We start from the raw sequence: 10,187 nt of genomic DNA, 5'->3' as shown, positions 1-10,187 counted from the left end.
ATCCTCTGCCTCCTCATCCTCACTGTCCACAGGCTCAATTGCTGCCATAGGGGCATCTCCAGTCTCCTCCTCCTGCAGAAAAGGTACATGGCGTCTGAGTGCCAGGTTGTGCAACATGCAGCATGCCACTACTATCTGGCAGACTTTCTTGGGTGAGTAGAACAAGGATCCACCTGTCAGATGGAGGCACCGGAACCTGGCCTTCAGGGGAGAAAGGTTCTCTCAATTATCCTTCTGGTTAACCCATGTGCCTCATTATAACGTTCTTCTGCCCTTGTCCTGCCATTCTTCACAGGGTTCAGCAGCCATGATAGGTTTGGGTAACCAGAGTCAACTGCAAATATTGAGGGACAACATTTAGCCACACACTGTCCTATATGGTCAACACCATACCCATACACCAACATGTACAGGGTGGGAACCAGGGCTCACCTATTAGCCACACCCTGTGCCTCTGTAGTTGGCCCTTCACATTTGGGATGCTGCTATTCCTCAGGACAAAGGCATCATGCACCGACTCAGGGTACTTTGCATTGACGTGGGAGATGTACTGGTCCGCCAAGAACACCATCTGCACATTCATGGAGTGGAAACTCTTACGATTCCTGAACACTTGTTCATACTGGCGGGGGCAAATGCAATATGTGTTCCATCAATCGCCCCAATAACATTGGGGATATGTCCCATTGTCCCATTGCATAAAACTCGGCCTTCACAGTGGCCAAATCCTCAATCTGGGGTAATGCAATGTAGCTGCGCATGTGCTTTATCAGGGCAGACAATACTCTTGTCAGCACTATTGAGAACATTGGCTGTAACATTCCTGCTGCCAAGCCCACTGTCACTTGAAAAGAACCAGTTGCCAGGAAATGGAGCACTGATAGAACCTGCACAAGAGGGGGGATCCCAGTGGAATGACGGATAGCTGATATCAGGTCAGGTTCCAATTGGGCACACAGCTCTGTGATTGTGGCCCTGTCCAGTCTATAGGTGAGGATAATGTGCCTGTCCTCCTGTGTAGCCAAGTCCACCAGGGGTCTGTACACAGGGGTATGTCTCCATCTCCTATTCATCTGCAGGGGTTTGGAATCTAAGGGACAAAAGAGTGAGGAGGCTGTCACAAACTGAACAATGGATCCACAACAGTAGTCTGCAATCTGTAAACATATAATGGGTCAGTGTCAACATCAGGGCAGTGCGCGCTCTACGGGCGACTAAAATGCAAAAACCTAACAATTTCAAGCTAACATAATTTATGCATTGTGCTGATATGATGTTGTTTAACCTTTTGCATTACAGAGTTCAATCCTGAAGACTTATGTTCAGCATGCATTTAAATACTGTTCACATGCAATGTACTGCTGCAGGCTTTCAGACTGTGTCAGGGGGTGGTCCCCTTATAGGGCCTTCTAGAAGCTTTCCCTGCAGCATGCCTGGGTGTGGTTGGTGGGCTGCGCTAAGACTCTATAAAAGGGAGCTAGCCCAGCTCCATGTGCTCACTATTCAGAGGTCCCGGTGCAGAGCAGCAGCAACTTCCTGAGCTCCTGTTCCGGAGACCTACTTTGATCGTCCAGGCCTTTGCCCTTCATTTACATAGGTGATCCTTGATCAGGGTGGTAAAACGGAGTTCGGGCTGGGCCCCCGATCCCGTTTTCGAAGGCATCCGAGCTCTTGGGCCTAATTTTCATGTTGAGAGATTTTACCTTGTGCATGTGAATATCCTCTGGGTTTTTTCTGGCATTTACATGTTAATATTCGAATCAGCAAGACGCACGATTCGTTCCTCGTTCTTTAAGCCTTGACATTAATTGTGCGCTACCATTTCTTGGCAGTTACGTGGTGGCATTCGAATCAGCAAGACACGCGATTCGTTCCTCGTGCTTTAACCCTTGATATTCATTGTGCGCTACCATTTCTTGGCAGTTACATGGTGGCTTTCGAAAGGGCAAGACGCGCGATTCAATTCTTGTGTGTAATTCATGTTATTCCTTGTACGCTACCATCTGGTAGTCTTCGAATCGGCAATTCCTTTTCTTGTGTTTAATTCATGATATTCAATGTTCCACCATTCCTTGCCATTCACATGGTGGGCTTCGAATCGGCAAGACGGGCGATTCATTTCTTGTGTCTAATTCATGATATTCATTGTGTGTTATCATTTCATGACATTTATTGGCTGACATGTGAATCGGCAGAACACGCGATTAATTTCTTGTGTTGAACTCATGCTATTCAGCAAGTGTTACCATTTCATGGCATTTATTTGGTGGTGCTCGAATCGGCAATACGCGCGATTCATTTCTTGTGTTTTCAAATCACGGTGTTCATCATGCGATACCAATTCATGGCATTTCCTTGGTGACCTCCGACTCAGCAAGACTCGCAATTTATTTCTCGAGTCTAACTAATGTTATTCATGGTGCACAATCACTCCATGGTATTTACAACCTTTGTGTAAATCTGCAATGTGCGCAATTCATGTTCCTGCAATTTTGAGAAAACAAAAAATGCTAGAGTTCTAGATGTGATGTTGTATGTACATAATACGTTCCTCAAGCACGATTCATATGATGGATTAGAAATCATTCAGATTATTTCCTGATGCTCATGCAAAAGATAACACTTGAATTTGAAAGTTGCATTTAATCCTTTCTTGATTCCCTCATAGGTATCTAGTCATCTTGAAGCTTAATTATTTAAGTCTATGCTTAGGTTGTCCATGTTTTCAGAATGACAATGCTTAGAGTCATAGCCTAGTACTGATTAATATGATATAATCTTGATATTGTGTGTTTTATCCTTTTTGCTTCCTACAGGTCTCCTTCCTAGCTGTTCCCTTCCTAATCGCCTTTTCCCCACTTGGACTCTCTTAGACTCTGTGACAATTCTAATCAGAGTATTGGAGCTGTCTTGTGGTGGAAGTGTTGAGAACGTGCACAGACCCCGAGGATCTGGTGACTCTGACAGTCAGTGTGATTTGACCAGTGTGTGCCTATTTCTCCTGTGACGCAGCATTATTCCAAAGGGCTGCCCCACCCCAGAAATGGCGTCCACCTGTCCTGTGTGGAGGGACAGGTGGAAGTGAGGTAATTTTACTGACGTTGTGTGCTGTGGTGGGAGGCGGTCTGGAACCGCCGTGCAATTCCTCATTGGTTAATATTGGACACTGTGGGCTACAGTGACCAATGGTGATATACGCCGGCGGTGACAGTATGCACCGCCCTGGACGTGACTGCATTTTCTATCTGATTCCTCACTTGTTTCCTGACTTTCCATAGGAGAGGACCGATACTGCATGTGCTGCTGTGACCTGTGTCTGAAACCTACCATGGCCCGTGTGACCAGGGAAAGGGCCACAGCCTTCACTTTGGAAGAGTTGGAGAGACTGGTGAATGGGGTCCTACCCCAGTACGGACTGCTGTATGGGCCTTCAGACCAACTGGTGAGTACACTGTGGGCACACTGCATGTGGCATGCATGTATGGAGGTGTGTGTGAAGGTATCATGTAAGGGGGGAGGGATGTCCTCCTGGCTGGGTACACATTGAGTGCTAGGCTATGTGTTTGCCAATAGTGATGGAAACATGTATGGTGGGCCATATGTGTGACAGGCTGGACAGTTTGTCTAATGGTGTTCTCCTGTCTGTATTGCCTCTGCAGGCCAGCGCCCATAAAAAGAAGGGTATATGCCATGCCATCATCAAGGAGGTGCAGACCCTAGGGGTCTATGGCAGGTAGAGCACCCACTGTCGGAGATGCTGGGTACGGAAGACTGCATAGGCCCAGCTGGGGATGGCCTCCCAACGAGGAAGGGGTACCCGTTGAACCCTGACCCCCCTGATGGCCTGCATATCAAGCACCTACCCAGGGCTGGATGGGCGCTTGAGGGCAACACAGCAACCACAAGGGGGTGAGTACAGTGGCCATCATTGAAGGAATCGTCAGGAGGGGTGGTATCTGGGTGGTGGTTGTGTGTAAGTAGGTGCCCCTAGGCCAGGCCAGACATAGCAGCGTAGGTCCTCTGGTGGCTAAAGGTCTGAAGGGTAAATACTGCCTACCTAGCTTGTTTACATCCACTACAGGTCAGGGCTGGATGGGTCCCAGGTGTGCAGCAGTTGGTGGTGTGTGCTCCTCCTCATGCCTTGGTGGCAGGCAATATCACTGGTAGTGCAATGCATAGTGCGTAGGCCTGTACCATGTGTGTGAGTGTGCTGTGTACGCCAGCGGTGGTGTTGGTGCAGTCATTGACCCTGTGTATCCTTTGTCTCTCTCCCCCCTTTCTTGTTTTGTCATCATGTCCTTATGTGCATTAGCATCATCTGGTGGAGGAGCAGAGGCACCGGCGACTGAGGGAGCTGCAACCCACAGGACCCAGGAGGCAAAGTCCACCAACGCAGAGGGCACCAGTGGGACAGAGGGCAAGGGGAGCACCACAACGGAGACTGAAGGGGACAATACAGACCCAGATACTTCCTCCGATTTGAGCTCCCTGGTGGTAGTGGAGACCTCTGTGACCACCCCCAGCTATAGGTACAGCCGCCACCCCGTACCAGCACTGCCCTCCCATCAGCCCCTCAGTGAGTGCCCCGTGCCCGCTCACCCAGGAGGGTGGGCATTTCCTTCCCCCCTGGCACCTCAGGCCCTGCCCCAGTGAGCCCTGCTGCCCTGAGTGAGAAGACTATTGACCTCCTGAGATCCATCGCTGTTGGGCAATCAACCATTCTGAATGCCATCCAGGGGCTGGAAGCCCAGATGCTGCAATCCAATGCATTCCTGGAGGGCATTCACAGTGGTTTGGCAGCCCAACAGAGATCGATACAGGCTCTGGCCTCCTCTCTGATGCAAGTCATTGTCCCTGTTTCAACGGTCCCCCCTCAAACTACCACTTCCCAGTCCCATTCTGCTCAACCCCAACCCATCCCAAGCACAGAGCCAGACGAGCATGCACACAGGACAACACACAAAAGTGTCACAGGCAAACACAAGCACCACACTTCATCTCACAGGCACTCACACAAACACCTTTCATTTGCAGACACAACAACATCCACTGTTTCCACTGTTCCCCCCTCCTCCTCCTCCTCCACCACCTCCCACCCAGTTTCGTCCACACTCACACCTGCATGCAATACATCATCATCCACTATTTGCATCATCAGCACACCAAGCAGTACACACACCTCACTCACAAACACCTCCACAACATCCATGCACACTTCCCCTGTGTCTCTCCCACCGTGTCTGCCCCCTTACTTAAGTGCACAAACGCAAGCACTCAGACACCCAACTGCCATCCACCTCACAACAGCATACAACCCATGCACCTGCACCCAAGTCCAGCAGACAAACACCTTCAACAATCACTCTTTCATCCTCCACTCCTATTTCTTCTCCCTCTTCCCATCCCAATGTCCCTAAAAAGCTTTTCCTTTCCACCATTGACCTCTTCCCTACCCCTACCCCCGTCCTGCATGCATGGCCAGGGTATCAAGACCCCACCCAAGCACCTCAGCCAAACAGTCCACAGGCCCAGTTCCATCAGCACCTACTTGTGGTGGAAAGGATTCCAGACCACAAATACAGAAAGCGAAGGAGCCTGCACCAGCCATCAAAAAGGGAAAGGAGCCTGCACCAGCCACAAGAAAGGGGAAGGAGCCTGCACCAGCCAGCAAAAAGGGGAAGGAGCCTGCACTAGCCAGCAGAAAGGGGAAGGAGCCTGCACCAGCCAGCAGAAAGGGGAAGGAACCTGCACCAGCAGCTGTCACAGAGCCCCCACCACCAGCCATGGTTGTGCAGCCATCAGTGAGTGCAGGGCTGAGCAGGAGCCTCCCGCTACCACCACCACCACCACCACAGTGCAGCCATCGAAGGGTGCAGAGTCTGAGCAGGTGCCTCCCACTATGACCACCACCACAGTGGAACCATCGGAGGGTGCAGAGTCTGAACAGGTGCCTCCCACTATGACCACCACCACAGTGGAGCCATCGGAGGGTGCAGAGTCTGAGCAGGTGCTTCCCACCACCACCACCACCACAGTGGATCCATCAGAGGGTGCATAGTCTGGGCAGGTGCCTTCCACTACTACCACCACCACAGTGCAGTCTTCACCGCTGGTGGAAGCCATTTGATTTAGCCTACATGGGCTGCTGTGGGGCCTGTCTCCACCAGGACCAAGCACCAAGACCAAGCACAGTGGGAAAGTCACCCACCTGAGATACAAATGTGGCTTTGCACTCCCCAGGACCAGGCAAACGGCATGTTGCCCCCTCCAGAGCCATTGGGCAAGTCACTCACCAGAGAGACTGTGGCCTTGCATTCCCCAGGACCAAGCACAGGGCATGTTGCCTCCTCCAGAACCAATGGGCAAGTCACCCACTCCAGAGACTGTGACCTTGCACTCCTCAGGACCAAGCACAGGGAATGCTGCCCCCTCCAGAACCAATGGGCAAGTCAACCACCTGAGAGACGGTGGCATTGCACTCCCCAGGACCAATCACATGGCATGTTGCCCCCTCCAGAACTAGTGGGCAAGTCAACCAACCAGGAGACTGCGGCCTTGAACTCCCCAGGACCAAGCACAGGGCATATTGCCCCCTCTAGAACCAGTGGGCAAGTCACCCACTCCAGAGACTATGGCCTTGCACTCTTCAGGACCAAGCATAGGGCATGTTGCCCCCTCCAGAACCAGTGGTCTTGTTTCCGCATCCATCTGAGGTGCCCTCCCTCCCCCTGAGGTGCCTGCCTTTTTGCCAACTGAGGACCCTGCACTGTTCTCTCTGTATTGGTGCAGGGAAAGAGTGGAGCCTTGGACTTTGCCCTGTGGTCATGTGGCCCCTGTGAACTGAGGACTGGGCAGTGTCCCTTTTTTGTTCATTTGTACATATCTGTTGCATTGCCAAATTGAATCATTAATTTAGTGTTGATCTTATTACAACCACTTTTGTCCATTCCTGTTGTCCTTGCATTATTCAGCCGGTTAACAGGGATAAAAAAAATGTGTAATGCATCTGGTTGTGTGTATGGTGTGTGTGTGTGTGTGGGGTGGGTATTGTGCGTATGGTGTGTCACTCTCATTTTCCACCCCCTCCCTTGTGTGCTAGGCGGCTGTACTCACCGTCATAGTCTTCGCCGGCATTGGTGTTCCAGGTAGAGCATAACGTAGAAGATCATCGTGAATACATGCAGTTCTGGTTCCATTGCAGCCTGGTTTTTCCCTGTTTCCCCAATGGTGATTCCTTTAACTTCTGTGATGTGTTTCCACCAGGGTTTTGATGGCGTTGGTCCCATCCCGGAAAAGGTGGGAGAATGTGGTGTCATAATATAATGGGTGGAACTTTGTCTTCCGCCTGGCTCTAGGCGGCTACTGCTGTGGTGCCTGCTGTATCCGCCCTGGCGGTCGGTGTGGTACATTGGCTGTCTTTCGAAGATATGACCGCCATGGTCATAATGTGATGGTAGTTACCGCCAGCCTGTTGGCGGTATTACGGCCACTTTATCACCGACCGCCAGGGTCATAATGAGGACCATAATGCCCTTTGACACTTTTCCTACTCTTCTTCCATGAGTCTTCCGAAACGTACTCAATTGCATCACCTCTTCTGTTGTAAGGGACAGAACATGCTCATTATCCGTGAGAGGCTTAACAATTAATTTATTAGTATATAAGGCTCTTTCCCGGCGTCCTTGCTTTTCCTGAACATCAATATATATGGTCAGACCAATGAGTGCAGCTGAAGTGGTGGACTACTAGAGGTAACGCCGCCTTTTCATGAAGATGTGATAGAATGCTGCAGCATTCATCAGTCTAACTTGTCTCAGCTACCATTTGTTGATATTGACTAATGTAAGTAATTAAAAATTGTAGAAGTTTCAGAAACTCTATACGACCGGATGATAAATAGTAAATTGTGGTACAAACATCGGGAAGTTAGAAAGCCAGACACTCTAATTTAATATTAATGGCATTTCCCAATCTAAAGTGTCTTTGCTCAACTATGAAATACGAAAGATAACCCTGGTCTCATAGTGCCAAATTATTGTACTTTGATTAGAAAATGAAGATTGCCTCAAGCCATTAAAGGAGGAACCTCATTTGTTTCCTGAAAACATTTCTGGTGGGTTTGTAACTGTTGTAGCAAAAAGCAAATAGGTCATTTCTGGTATGGATTTTATCATTCTGGCATACTAGTGGTACTACCAGAGCAGATATTTGGCAAATTGCCGGCCTTAGAAGTTGATGTATGGAGCACAACTTCTCTGTCAACATAGAAAGACAACCGATTAAGTATATGGTGATAAACAAGGGTCGCAGAAGTACTAGAAAGTAGCAGAAAACATAGGGAACGCTATGCACTGCAAGCCAGGCAGTAACTAGCGCAAACACAAAGGTGAAACACTGTCTGAGAACCAAAGTGGGAAAGAACTTCACTTTTTGTGCAAAATACACAGAAGAGGGTCTAAACTGAAGCAAAAGTTAAAAGTATCAGTAAACAAGAAAGACCCAGGAACTCTTGGTAAGAGAATGACACCGAGATCAAGGGTACCACAAGGGGAAAGCAGCAAAGGTCAGGGTTTGAAGCACGAGTGCAAACTGGTACAAAAAGTGAAGGAGTTTAAACAACCAATTTTGTCAGGCAACAGTCTCTGAGTTAGATAAACCTTTAAAAGACTCTACGTCAACTGACTTGGAAGTCAAATAGGGGCTGTCAAGTGACTGGTGCAGTATGTCTTGAACTCAATCCAGAAACTCTAAGTACTTCATGAATGCAGTTTCCATTGAACCCTGTGTCCACTGCCTGCACATATAGTCCCATATTTATACTCCCTTTGTGCCGGATTAGCGTCATTTTTTTTTCCGCAAATCCAGCGCAAACTTAACACCATATTTATACTTTGACGCTAGACCATCTAATGTCAAAATATCCTAGTGTGCACCATTTTCTGGATGCGTGAAACCGCCTTGCGTCAATGAGATGCAAGGTAGGCATTCCCGTCCAAAAAATGACTTCAACACCTGTGTGCCATATTTATCCAACCGCGCAAAAATGGTGCACGTCTGGTATGTGCCAAAATGTAACGCCTGGGTCAGAGCAGGCGTTCAAATGGGGCAAACACACCACTACTTAACCCCTTCTGTGCCAGGGACTTAACGGTTACGTCGACCGGCACAGTGCTCCTGTGCTGAGGATGTAACCATTACATCCTTGGCATGGAGCTTGGAGGGAGTGCTAGCGGTCCCTCCGTGAGCTTCCCTCCAACCCCCCCAAGGCAGGGATGGAAGGGGAAGCCCTTCCCCTTCCATCCCGACCCCCCGATCCCCACAGTGCATTCGCACGCTGACCTCATCAGAGGCCGCTTCCCCATCGCGCTGGAAGCTCAGCTTTGCATTTCTCTTCCGATCATGTGATGAGGGCCTGAGAGGCTTCAATGGGAAGGAAAGGAATTTCCTTCCCTTTGAAGTCTCTCAGAGCTTTTCAGAAGCCAGATCGTGAAGCGATCCAGCTTCTGAAATGCCCACTAGACACCAAGGATTTATTATAAAAGAGAAACTGGCATAAGGGGAGCGACCCCTTGGGCAAGGGTGGCTCCCGTAGGGGGGAAATTATATTTAGGCCAACCACTAGACACCAGGGAGTATTTTTTTATGGCAAATTCAGGCAAGGGGAGTGACCCCTTAGGCAAGGGTCGCTTCCCTGGGGGGGTAAATTTATTTTAGGCCATTTCTGCTCCCCTTAGGGGCAGATCAGCATATTTCTATTAGGCTGATCTTCCGCCCAACGGGGGCAGAAACCACTAGGCACCGGGGATTTTTTTTTTGCACCAATTTCACACAAGGGGAGCGACCCCTTAGACAAAGGTCACTCCCCTGGTGGGGCAAATTTATTTTTGGACGTTCGTTTCTGCTCCCCTTGGGGGCAGATCGGCGTATTTCTATTAGGCTGATCTTTACCGGGGGGAGCAGAAACCACTTAGGCACCAGCGATTGGTGTGTGTGTATGTGTGTGGTTTCTTTAGGGGGTCAGCCCCTTGGGTAAGGGTCGCTCACCATGGCGGCACATTACTGTTGGCCACATCTGCCCCCCTTATCCCCCCAAGGGGGGCGGAAAGACCACCAGAGACCAGGGAAGTTTTTTTTCCAAAATAAGCCATATCCCAAACCCCCACCTCAACTAAATGGGGCCAAAGTTG

The sequence above is a fragment of the Pleurodeles waltl genome, chromosome 4_1, assembly GCF_031143425.1.
Source record: "Pleurodeles waltl isolate 20211129_DDA chromosome 4_1, aPleWal1.hap1.20221129, whole genome shotgun sequence".
Lineage (NCBI taxonomy): Eukaryota > Metazoa > Chordata > Amphibia > Caudata > Salamandridae > Pleurodeles > Pleurodeles waltl.
This window is presented reverse-complemented; position numbering follows the sequence as displayed.